This window comes from Schistocerca cancellata, chromosome 3, assembly GCF_023864275.1.
Source record: "Schistocerca cancellata isolate TAMUIC-IGC-003103 chromosome 3, iqSchCanc2.1, whole genome shotgun sequence".
Taxonomy (NCBI): domain Eukaryota; kingdom Metazoa; phylum Arthropoda; class Insecta; order Orthoptera; family Acrididae; genus Schistocerca; species Schistocerca cancellata.
In genome coordinates, this window is record NC_064628.1 from 78,103,993 (window position 1) to 78,118,258 (window position 14,266).

A 14,266-nucleotide genomic window follows, 5' to 3' on the forward strand; every position below is an offset into this window, starting at 1 on the left:
TGTCAGGTCATTATCAATGCAGTGCGGAATTGTAACAGTTGTTCGTGGTCAAGTGAATGCTTACACAGTTCAACCATTACTGTGCAAGCATTCACTTGAGCACGGACAACTGCTACAATTCCGCACTGCATTTATAATGACGTGAAACAGGTCAAAATCTGATCTGCGTTGTGACTATAAATGTCATATTAAAGCAACTTAATTCCAAGACTGATTGCTGCTCTATCTAACCCAATATAGCCACAGTCGTTGCATGCACCCACTCCATGGAGGGCAACCTGATGGTACTAATTTAACATTGGGGCCAGGTGTCTGTTCCCTACATATTTCTTGAGTAAGAGTACTTATATTTTTCTCATCAACCTCAAAACCTGACTCCCTTTTTATTTCCTTCACAAGACCTTGTGCCAACTAACATCAGCTCCCACAGTGTCTTATTCATTAATTGACCCGTAACTATCGGAGACTGCATATCGATAACCAGTGTTATTAATTTGAGACAGAGCCAAACTACAATTTGATCTCATACTATCATCTGCAAGTACTGAATCATCGACATCTAAAACCACATTCCTTTCCCTTATTACAGGTTTATCACTTTTCTCCATGTTGACAAATTTCTTTCCACACACACGCACGAAACCAAGTAAAACACTATTTAGCTTTTCCTCCAAGTTGTCAACACGACAGGATTCTACTACGAGTCCCTCTGCCAGAGATTACCAGCTCCGGTCCATAGCACCGTCCACGGCTGCCAACTGCTCCTGCTGCTGGTTTTCTATGGCTCGCTGCTCCAAGCTGCTTTTGTCGGCGTCCTTGATGTTCGCTGACCTCTCTGCGTGTTGTGTTCCGTCCCTCTGCTAATATTGTTCACAGTATCTGCACTAGATTTAAGTCCTTCTTCTATCGCTGTAGTTCAAAAGTTTATCTACACACGCGTGGGTCTTTCTAACATGTGTTTTGCACTCCTGCTTTTAAAGTTCATTTGACACGGAACTTTACATGAACCCAGTGTGGTGGTGTGTGTTGATCTCACATTATCATCTAAACAACCAGTCCACCTACCTGGATAGGTTTCAGTTTGTCTGCCCCTTGACTCTGCGATGGAAGATTGGAAGATACTGGTTTAGCCGACGAAAGCAGCGTTGATGAAAACTCGACTAAGTACCTACCACGCAAAGACCATGTAACTCCAGTCCGTGGGCAGCAGCTGAAAGTCAGTGAAACTATCGAGCGTTCGGGATTCTTGCATGATTCGTTTGAAAAAATGTCTACAATGTCATGTGAGTTGGCTTATTGTCTTTAAAACACGGATAATGGCTATCAAGTCCGTATTTAGTATTCAGACATCAATTATGCAATGTTACTGACTGTCTATGTTACTGGTTCACACCCGAAAGCAACCGGAAGATATTTAGTCCGACCCGGTATTTTGCACGTCCTAAACAGTCAGTGACCCACGACCTCTTTCGAGTAAATACATTCAGTCGTTCAGTAGGCTTCTTGTAAAGAAGTGAGCGCCAAAATGTCTCCTATCTGCACGATCACGCCACGCGGAGTTTATGGACGACATGTAATGTTCACACGCGAATATCTCCTTAAATAAATCACCCACAAAACTCAACTTTCACAAAATACACGATACTGTAGTCGCTCTTCGTCAACGACACGAGAACCGATCAAAGGCGTGAATTTCTTCATTTTGGTACCAATTTGATCAGCGCGGTTTAACGTAGATGTTCACCAGAACACGGCTCCGGAGAGACTATATCGACTCATAGATCTGAGGCACAAGGCACTACTCAAAAGTGAGGAAAATGCTGACATCCTATGGGCTAGTGGATTAAGCAGCCAATCAGATCATCTCCAGCGCCTCTATACTCGTAGTGTTTCTAATGTCAGCCAATGATTTTACCACAAGGAATGTAGACTAGAAATCTCGTAATTCAGAAAAGAAAGTAAAATTAATGAAAACATAATACATCTCCTATATGCAAATAAATTACGAACAAATTTAATACTCTAGGCCCCTTCTGGCTGCCTTTTGTAAAGTCAAGCTCACTTCGACATCTCACCAGTTCCCTTACTGCGTATTTTTCTCACGGATACATTTACATAGTTTTAATAAAATATCACAGCGTGAATGACCTGCGAAGTTCTGAAAACACTGGGAAAGCTTCGTTACGCCAATGACGTACGGGAGAATGCTGCTAGAACAGGATTTAGTAATTTCGCATACCCCATACACTACTGGCTCAAATGGCTCTGAGCACTATGGGACTTAACTTCTGAGGTCATCAGTCCCCTAGAACTTAGAACTACTTAAACCTAACTAACCTAAGAACATCCCACACACCCATGCCCGAGGCAGGATTCGAACCTGCGACCGTAGCAGCCACGCGGCTCCAGACTGTAGCGCCTAGAATCGCTCGGCCACCCTGGCCGGTACACTACTGGCCATTAAAATTCCTACACCACGATGATGACGTGCTACAGACGCGAAATTTAACAGACAGGAAGAAGATGCTGTGATATGCAAATGACTAGCTTTTCAGAGCATTCACACAAGGTTGGCGCCGGTGGCGACACCTACATAGTGCTAACATGAGGAAAGTTTCCAACCGATTTCTCACACACAAACAGCTGTTGACCGGCGTTGCTCGCGTTGGTCGAGATCCAATGACTGTTAGCAGAATATGGAATCGGTGGGTTCAGGAGGGTAATACGGAACGCCGTGCTGGATCCCAACGGCCTCGTATCACTAGCAGTCGAGATGACAGGCATCGTATCCGCATGGCTGTAACGGATCGTCCAGCCACGTCTCGATCCCTGAGTCAACAGATGGGGACGTTTGCAAGACAACAATCATCTGCACGAACAGTTCGACGACGTTTGCAGCAGCATGGACTATCAGGTCGGAGACCATGGCTGCGGTTACCCTTGACGGTGCATCACAGACAGGAGCGCCTGCGGTGGTGTACTCAACGACGAACCTGGGTGCACGAATGGCAAAAGTCATTTATCCGGATTAATCCAGGTTCTGTCTACAACATCATGATGGTCGCATCCGTATTTGGTGACATCACGGTGAACGGACATTGGAAGCGAGCATTCGTCATCGCCATTCTGGCGTATCACCCGGCGTGATGGTATGGGGTGCCATTGGTTACACGTCTCGGTCACCTCTTGTTCCCATTGACGGCACTTTGAACAGTGGACGTTACAGTTCAGATGTGTTACGACCCGTGGCTCTACCCTTCATTCAATCCCTGCGAAACCCTACTTTTCAGCAGGATAATGCACGACCGCATGTTGCAGGTTCTGTGCGGGCTTTTCTGGATACAGAAAATGTTCGGCTGCTGCCCTGGCCAGTACATTCTCCAGATCTCTTACCAATTGAAAACGTCTGGTCAGTGGTGGCCGAGCAACTGGCTCTTCACAATACGCCAGTCACTACTCTTGATGAACTGTGGTATCGTGTTGAAGCTGCATGGGCAGCTGTACCTGTACACGCCATCCAAGCTCTGTTTGAGTGAATGCCCAGGCGTATCAAGGCCGTTATTACGGCTAGAGGTGGTTGTTCTGGGTACTGATTTCTCAGGATGTATGCACCCAAATTGCGTGAAAATGTAATCACATGTCAGTTCTAGTATAATATATTTGTCCAATAAACACCCGTTTATGATCTGCATTTCATCTTGGTGTAGCAATTTTAATGGCCAATAGTGTACTTCCCAACTCAGTTTTACAATGCCAGCATTGATATGATTTGTTTTAGGTAGAAATTTATATCTCCAAAGATACTGACGTTGTTGATTTGAAATTTTGCTAGTATGGTTGTGTTATCGATTGAATTTGGTATACTGAGTATGAAAAAGGTAGATTATTATGTAATGGTATACCGCTCGCTCGGCCCAGTAGCCAGCGTCAGAATCAAAATCTAATCTCCTCTCGGCTCCACGGCAAGCTATGCTTTCTACGCAAGGTGACAACTCGTAATAATTTGCTACGTTACAAAACTCCTAAAAAGATCGTATTTGTTTCATTAGGTGGCAGTGCGGAAGTGTGTCGAACGCCTTTCGCACGCCAAGGAACACGGCATCAGCATGGGCGCCGCTGGCACTCATGGAGGAACAGAGCGAGCTGGATTCTGAACGATCGTCGTTTTCGAAACCCATGTTGATTCCTACATAGGAGAATTTCGGTCTCTAGAAATGTCACAATACGTGAGTGTAACACGTGTTACAGACGTAGACTTGGAGCTGTGCGCTCCTGTTTGACGACCCTTGTTGAAAGCGTGAATGACCTGCGAAGTTCTGAAAACACTAGGAACGCTTCGTTACGCCAATGACGTACTGGAGAATGCTGCTAGAAGAGGATATAGTAATTTCACATGCAACATACATGGCCGTGTATTGGCACGTCTGGTGCAATAACGTTTCCTATTGTGAGCGATTTTAGTTGCTTTTCGATATCTCCCATTGTTTTTATTTATTTATTTATTTATTGTAAATAAAAAAAATCAACAATGTAACACTGGAATTTGCTTAATTTTTCAGCTCTTCCAGGAGCTCCTCGACAGAACAGAAGGAGTGAGCCATGGGGAAGCTCTTCAGTTTAGACTTAAAAGTGTTTGGGCTACTGCTAAGATTTTTGAGTTCTTGTGTAAGCTTATTGAAAATAGATGCAGCAGAATACTGCAATCCTTTCTGCACAAGAGTCAAGGAAGTGCATTCCACATGCAGTTTTGATTTCTGCCTAGTATTAACTGAGTGAAAGCTGCTAACTGTTGGGAATAAGCTAATATTGGTAACAACAAACGACATTAAAGAAAATATATACTGTGAGGGCAATGTCAGTATTTCCAGACTATTGAATAGGGGTCGACAAGAGGTTCTCGAACTTATACCACATATCGCTCAAACAGCCCGTTTTTGAGCCAAAAAAACCCTTATTGAATCAGAAGAATTACCCCAAAAAATAATACCATACGACATAACTGTATGAAAATATGCAAAGTAGACTACTTTTCGTGTTGAACTGTTACTTATTTCAGATACTGTTCTAATGGTAAATAAAGCAGCAGTTAGTTTCTGAACAAGATCCTGAACATAGGCTTTCCACAACAGCTTACTCTCTATCTGAACGCCTAGGAACTTGAACTGTTCTGTCACGCTTATAATATGCCCATTCTGTCTGATCAAAATATCGGTTCTTGTTGAATTGGTAAAAACTGAGTCTTACTGTGATTTAGCATCAAATTATTTTCCACAAGCCACGAACTTATTTCATGAACTACATTATTTGATACTGTTTCAATATTGCACACATGATCCTTCACTACCAAGCTGGTGTCATCATCAAACAGAAATATTTTTGATTCACCTGTAATACTAGAAGGCATATCATTTATATAAATAAGAAACAGCAGTGGCCCCAGCACCGACCCTTGGGGAACACCCCACTTAACAGTGCCCTATTGGGACTGAACATCACTACCACTCTCTATATTGCGGAGAACTACCTTCTGCTTTCTGTTCTTAAAGTAAGAGGCGAACCAATTGTAAGCTACTCTCCTTACTGCATAATGGTCCAACTTCTGCAGTAATATTTTGTGGTCAACACAGTCAAAAGCCTTCGTTAAATCAAAGAAAACACCTAGCGTTCGCAACCTTTTATTTAATCCACCCAAAACCTCACAGAGAAAAGAGAATATATCATTTTCAGTTGTTAAACAATTTCTAAAACCAAACTGTACATTTGACAGTTGCTCCAGTAACCTTGTATATACAACCTTCTCGATAACTTTAGCAAACACCGATGGCATAGAAATAGGTCTAAAATTGATAACATTATCCCTGTCTCCATTTTTATAAAGTGGCTTCTGACATTCGTACGAATATATTTAAAGGAAGAACTGCAATATGATGTTCCTCAGTGAAGTAGTTGCGGGAAAAGGAATTTATCATTTCGGTGTTCCGTCTATGATCCTCCGTTCCACTCTCATTATGGTCTCTGACAGGCTGAAGAGATGGTGTTGATTTGTTTACCGATTTAACATAAGACCAAAACTTCTTAGGATTTTCTGTCACGTCGGTAGGTAGAATATTACTTTCGAGCTCGTTGAAAGCTTCTAGCGGCCTCTCCATACCCTAATTTTGGGTTTGTTCAGTTATGGTTTATCTGTGAAACTTTTGCTACGTTTAAATTTGCAGTGGTGCTCTTTCTGCCATCGTAGCAGCTTTTTGACATCACTTTCGAACCAAGGCGGATCTTATCCATCCCTCGCAACTTTGCGCAGCATATACCTGTCTGAAGTGTATTGCATACCAGAACTTTATCCACCAACGCTCAACATTGTTAGTGCTGGAGATGAAACTTCCTCGTTAACCGCTCAGGGAGCCCGAAATCTGTTTCTCCTCACACTTGTTAAACATAAACATCACCGAGTCTTGCTTTGTGTACTTGTTTAATACCTATTCAGTGTAACGGCCTTATGATCACTGATACACTTTTCTACGATGAGTAGAAAAGTTCAGGTCTGTCAGTCACCAGCGTATCTAATATGTTACATTCACGAGAGTATTATCTGATTAACTGCTCACGTTTCTTTTTTGTTTTTTTTTTTTTTTTTTTTTTTTTTGTTTAAAGCATTTAGAAAAATTTACCAGGATTCCCTGTCCCTACTACCTACCCTAATCATTGAGTCTCCCAGTCTATAGCTATTAAATTGAAACCACCACCTTACACTATAACACGGCCAGAAAATTTATGCAAAATATTCTGCAAGTTTCCCGTCAAATGTTCCATCACTATTTCTCCTGAAACATGGCGTCTATGAAAGCATTGATCATTTTTGATCCACCTTTAATTCTTGTCTTCACCCAAATTATTTCGCATTTGGAATCTGTATTATTCTCACTAGATATTCTGTTATGGTGTTAAGTCAAGCGGGACGCCAGATGGGAACGAAAGGGAAGTGATGGCTGTAAGAAGAGGTCAGCCAACCGCAACTGACCAACCTCCTTCCAGGATGACAACGCAACAGCAGCGGCCTCTACGTGAAGAGGACATAAGCGCCGCGCCGAACCGGTGACGGCCCACGTGGATAGCAGCGTTAGTGTTAGGCACTTCAATAGCAGCTTCAGTGTTAGCCACTTGGATAGCAGCGTCAACGTTAGGCACTTCGATGGCAATACAGGAAAGACTTTTGCCAGTTAGATATCAGCAGTCACTGCAAAGACTGAGTATTTCGTATGTCGCTCTTTGCTTGTGACACATCTGTGTAACTGCCAATGTTAAGCATCTGTAATTGTCTTTTTGTAACAAAACTCGTTAATACGAGTTGTTTGATTGTTTGTCTAGCTAACCGAGTAGGCAGGAATCCTAGACACAACATATTCTCGTATTTTTTTACTGCTATAAACACACCCCCATCGCTGGAGTTCACTCTATTATTGCGATATACATTCTAAGCGGAAATTAGGAATTCTTTGCTGTTAACATCTGGTTTCAGCCAGCTTTTACCCTTGTACTATGTGAGCGTCGTTGCCGTTTACAAACGTGATTAGTTCCGGGATCTTTCTATAAACGCACCTGCATTTAACTAATACTACGAGGGTGAGTCAAATGAAAACCTTAAATTTGTAATAACAAATCGGAATTTCGCGCCGTTATCCTGTAAGTTGGTAAGCGTGCTACAAACAGCGTGCAGAATGGCCTGTAGGTAGCAGCATAGTGCAGATGCACACATACCGTCGCAGTATCAGTACAAATATGGCCGTCCCACTTGCGACTTGCGCCAGGGAAGAACAGCGTTCTGTTATTCGGGTTTTGCGAAGTGAAGGTGTGAAACCTACTGAAATTCATCGACGAATGAAAATTCAGTATGGTGATGCATGTTTGTCACAGTAGGAAGTCTACGAATGGAGTAGGAAGTTCGCAAATGGTGTGACTTCAGTGGAAGATGCTCCTCGTCCAGGTCAGGCACAACAAGTTGTGACTCCACAGAACATTGCAGCAGTTCAAGCCATAGTGAAGGAAAACCGCCGAGTGACATTGAATGACATTGCAGCATGTTTACAGATTAGTCATGGGTCAGCACATCACATTGTGCATGATGTGCTCCAGTGTCTGAAAGATGGGTGCCACAGCAGCTGACTCCTGAAATAACGACGTGTTGATGCTTGTGAAGAACTTCTTCGGCGCTTTGAACGAGAAGATGATGGTTTCCTTGCAAGAATCGTTACTGGGGACGAAACCCAGGTTCACTTCCACCAACCGGGAACGACGAGAGCGAGCAAAGAATGGCGCCATTCCTCATCACCAAAACCAAAGAAGTTTCGAACAGAACCATCAGCAGGGAAGGTTATGCTCTCTTTTGGGACGAAAAAGGCGTCATTTCGAAGCATTACATGCCTAGAGGGACCACTGTCACCAGTGCATCTCCTAAAAAATCATCTGCGGCCTGCAACCAAATCAAAGTGACGTGGATTGCTGTCAGCAGGTGTCCTTTTGCAACATGATGATGCAAGGCCCCTCACTGCCCATACAACAGTTGCAACAATCACAGACCTGCATTTTGAGTGTCTCCCTCATCCACCATACTCACCAGTCCTTGCCCCAAGTGATTTCCGTATGTTTGGACCACTGAAAGACGCAATAGGAGGAAAGGAGTTCCGTTCTGATGAAGAGGTACGCCACGCGGTGCATGAGTGGTTGAACGGACTACCAAAAGAATTTTTTTGTGAAGGAATGTATGCACTTTGTAAGCGCTGGAGGACTTTCATTGAGCACGGGGGAGATTATGTTGAAAAGTGATACAGCTTTGTACCACTTCTGCACAATAAATAATATTTTAAAAAATATTTAAGGTTTTCATTTGACTCACCCTTGTATATTAACATTTTCTTTCTCCAATCTGCCACGAGGAAAGATACTTTCCTTAACTGATGGGGATAGTATTTTTCCCTATCTGAAATCGGAATGCATCTTATCAGTCCTATGGAGGGATATCTCTATACTAAAAAAACCCACATGTGCACACAGCCCATACTCGGCTACCCTAGTTACCTAGTCCTACTAATCCGCGTCTGACCTGTCGGAGGGGGGGGGGGGTGTCTACAATTCTAAGCTTACACACTACCTAATCTAACTTACGCTGAGGACGACACACACACCAATGCTCCAGGGAGGACTCGAACCTCCGATGGAGGGAGCCGGGCGGAAGGTGACAAGACGCCTTAGACCGCGTGGCTACCCCGCATTCAAAATCATCACAGAATCGTCTGAGCCTTCTACTCGGCTCCAAACCAGAGGATCGTGAACAGTTCGGCAGCAAAACGCTGGCTCTGCTTCCACCTTACGAGCGAGCTTGGTCAGGTGTCTTCAGAGAAGCAGAAAAATGGTTCAAATGGCTCTGAGCACTATGGGACTTAACTGCTGAGGTCATCAGTCCCCTAGAACTTAGAACTACTTAAACCTAACTAACATAACGACATCACACACATCCAAGCCCGAGGCAGGATTCGAATTGCGATCATAGCGGTCGCGCGGTTCCAGACTGTAGCGCCTAGAACCGCTCGGCCACACCGGCTGGCTCAGAGAAGCAGCCGGCTGTCTGTAGGAACCGAGGATTGTCTCTGAACTCATGCAGCAGATGTAATGAAGATTGAGGCAATTTTAAATTCATAAAATTAATTTTTACATTCCTGGAAAAAAATCATTGACATCGAAGATATGTTTCCTAGAATTTTACAATAAAAAAGTGCTGCAGTTCTCTGATGCAGTGTCAAAAACAAACAATTTTTTCGTGTTTTTAGCTGAGTGAATGTGGAAACTGACTGTACTGCTAAGTACTTTTTCACATAAATGTGCATATGATATATGAAGGTAATTTTCAAGTTAAGTTACTTCCTGCTTTTTGGTCTTGTGTGTGTGAAATTTTTCAGTCGAGTTCAAACATTGTGGTGAGATTAAAACAGAGTCATGTGGTGAATTTCAGGTTATTTCAGTTTCTTTTCACCTGAGTCAACCAATATACAGGGTTTTGGGGAGGGAAGGTCAATATTTTAAACAGTGATAGTATAAGTAATCCTGAATAAAAACTGTTATATGAACATAAGTACGCAAATGCTTCATTAGGGAGGTATGGGCATTGAAAGGAACTTTAATTCTGCAAAACTGATGTGCACAACGTGAACGTATACGCAATACAACTGGACCGTAACGTGATTTTCATGCAAACAATGCACGGGTACATGCCATGTTTATGCTATGCAACCTACCACGTATTACGGTCATATGACGTACGTGGTAGTCACCCGTTGCTTGAGCAGTTGTGCCGTGTAAGCCGCATTGTATAGTGTACCGGCGATTGGTCGGTTAGTTTTGTAGTGTATGCCGTTAACTGTGTTCGTACAAGCGCTGCGTCTAGAGTAATGAGGAATACGCAGATATGGTGTATGTTTATGGCTTCTGCGACGGTAGTGCTACTGCTTCAAGAGAAGAATACCACAGGCGCTTTCCGATTCGACGATTACCTGATCGCAGGGTATTTACCAAAGTGTTTATCACTTTGCATGCAACAGGCTCTCCTCCAAGTAGACATTTTTCGTCCGAGCGTGCACGTCAACAAACTTTTCAAGAACAGGAATAAAGTATCGCAGGTGCTGAGCAAAGTCCCAGTACGAGCATAGGAAGAATGTTCCTGCACATAAATGTTCCACAGACACGTGTATGGGAAACATTACATGCCGAAAACCTGTGCCCATTTCACATAAAGCGTGGGCAAAATCTCCACGTTGGCGACAATGCCCAGCGACTTCAATTCTATCTCTGGGTAATTGAGAATAGTCATTTGCTTCCATACATACTATTCACAGACGAAGCCCAGTTTCAACGACATGGAATAAACAACACAAGCAGTAATCATCGATGGTCACAGGAAAATACACGGACAGCAATTTTCAAGTTCGTTTTGCAATAAATGTTTGGTGCGGCATGATCGGTAACCTTTTGGTAGGTCCATTTATTATCAATCAGCGATTGACAGGAGAGAGGTACTTGCATTTTTTGGAAAATTCATTTGTGGAACTATTGGAAGACGTTCCTTTAGCCAAATGAATTGGAATGTACTTCTAACATGACGGTGCCCCTCCACCTATTACCTTACGTGTGAGGGACCATCTCAAACGCACCCACCCTAATCGCTGGATTGTCCGTGGCAATGCTATTAACTGGCCTCCAAGAGCGAGGCCGCTACGGTCGCAGGTTCGAATCCTGCCTCGGGCATGGATGTGTGTGATGTCCTTAGGTTAGTTAGGTTTACCTAGTTCTAAGTTCTAGGGGACTAATGACCTCAGCAGTTGAGTCGCATAGTGCTCAGAGCCATTTGAACCTTACACCTTTAGATTTCTGTTGGTGGGGTTGGATGAAATCAGAGGTGCACGAGATGGACTGCTTCGTCGCATCATGGACGCTGCTGAATTGATTAGGAACCAACCATAGGCAACTGAACAAGCAACAAAAAATGGCTCTAAGCACTATAGGACTTAACATCTGAGGTCATCAGTCCCCTAGACTTAGAACTACTTAAACCTAACTAACCTAAGGACATCACATACAGCCACGCCCGAGGCAGTATTCGTAGCAGCAGCGCGGTTCCGGACCGAAGCGCCTAGAACCGCTCGGAACAAGCAACACAACATGTTGTCGCTATAGTGCAAAAGTGCATTGACGTTCATGGTGGGATATTCGAACCTGTTCTGTGAACTGTACAACATCTGTACGATAAGTGTTAAAGCCGCTTGTAAAAGACGTGGTACGTTTCTTTTCAACTGAATACATGTAACACGCACGTTGTAATGCATTGTGTACTAAATGCAAAGTAAATAAACATTATGTAAACATGTGTAACATAACTGTACTTCTCTGTAACATTGTTTTCAAGAAAATCACGTTACGATCCAGTTGTATTGCGTATACGTTCACGTTGTGCACATTAGTTTTGCAGAATTAAAGTTCCTTTCAATACCCATACCTCCCTAACGAAGCATTTGCGGACCTATGTTCATACAACATTTTTTGTTCAGAATTACTTGTATTACCACTGTGGAAAATATCGACCTTTCCTCCCCAAACACCCGGTATAGATTCGTCCTACGGATATCGCACGAACAGACCGTGAAGATAAGAATTAGAGAGACTCCAGATCACACGGATTCTTACCAGGAATCTTTCTTACCGCGAAACATTCGTGACTGGAACAGACGAAGAGTGAAGTAACAGCGGGACACAAATCACCCTTCCCCACACACCAGATAAGAAAGTGAGTTAATACTGCAATGTCATACAGTTCCGATCTATGTTAAAAGTTACAATTTATGGAGGCTCTTCTCCTTGATGATTTGGTTTGATTTGTACTTGGCCTCGGCTAAAATTCGGCGACAGTTGGTAAAGTGTTGAGATCGTTATCAAGTTACGAAGACGACGTTACACAAAATAACAGTGCTGAATCGAAATGTCGACGTGCTTGAGATATTTACTTCACCAAGAATCGTAATTAATCGTTATTAATCGATGTTTAACTGATTAATGGTGAAACATTAATGATAAAACCAATACAGTCACATCCACAACAAATTCCCTACAAGCTGGTCGTAATTTCAAGTATCTAAGAAATCGTAACAGTGGGCTTGTTATTTGAGTCAAGATTCTACACAAGCGCCGAGCGCTACAGTGAAATATTATTGCTGCGCGTAATTATTACTCGGGAGTTTCATGTCAATAATTTGATAGAACTTTAAATCACAAATGCACGACTTGGCACGAGAGGGTGTTTTATTGCACAATATCAGTCACTTCCTAACCGAGCCTTGAGAAGAAAACTTTCCCAGGTGTTGGGGGGATTTAAATTATATGCTTCGGACCTATCACTGAAGTTCCATAAACCACTGGCTATTATGAATGAAAATTGTCTATCAGTGTTCGTTGCCTAAATCACTGTCTAAGTAATGTTTAGTTCAATTATCTGGTTAAAAGTTCACTTTATTCTAGTAGGTAAAAGTCCTCCGTTCGAATTCTAATGCCGTGATATTTGAAGTCAGAATATCGTAACACTGCGTCATAACAGATCGCAATTATTCAATCTCAAAAACAATCTAAGCGCGTCTACATGTACGAGCATTCAAATATATGACCTGCTTCGGCTAACTCTCGTAAAGTAGTGACAATGCATTGAATTATACTTCGTTCATATGGCTCTGAGCACTATGGGACTCAACATCTTAGGTCATAAGTCCCCTAGAACTTAGAACTACTTAAACCTAACTAACCTAAGGACATCACACACACCCATGCCCGAGGCAGGATTCGAACCTGCGACCGTAGCAGTCCCGCGGTTCCGGACTGCAGCGCCAGAGAATTATACTTAGTCATTACTCACAATTCCCAAAGAGTACTCACACAGAGTATTCTTTGGGGTCGTTGGTTTTACTTTACTAATGTTAATTTATGCTCATTTTGCAATTTATTATGATTTTGATTTTAATTTTACTGAAATATAATCTTTCTTTCGTAGATTGCTAAATTATCAAGCCTTAGATTCTTGATTTAATTACTTGTTATTGTCCTAATAATAGTGATAAATGGAACTTCGTTCGCTTATTCACTTTTCTGGGAATTTGGGACTTGGGAAATCTTTGGGGTATTAGGAGCTAATTTTTGATTTTTATTTCTAGTCTGAGGAAGTGGCATTGCAAAGTCTCCAACTCATTGGGAAGTAAGTTTAGAATCAATCGCTAAGTTTGTACCGAATACACAAACAGACAAGAAATCGACCTAATGAAAATGTATTAAAATACACCACTGAGTGATAATAATAAGATAAACACGCAACTGATTGCATATTTATTGTGACAGTCATAATAAACGACGGCAACGTCTGTTCTTAGAAATTCCTTTCCCTCGATCCAGTTTGACTAGATCTCTTTTTGCGCACCCAGTAAGAGCCGAATCTAAAAGTTATAATTCGACACAAATGTATCACGTACCCGCCTTCACTAGATCCCTTATGGTACAGAATTCAACTACTTTCCGTTGTTAGTGACAATGAAAATGGTTTCATTGTCGATCGATTTCGTAACAGTGGAAAGGAAATGGTTTAGTGACATATTCTTGCGGCACTGTGCGCACAGTTCCACGAAGCAACGTCCTGTATTGTTTCCTTAAATTTTTCAAGTCTAAATAATAATTATTATATAGTCTG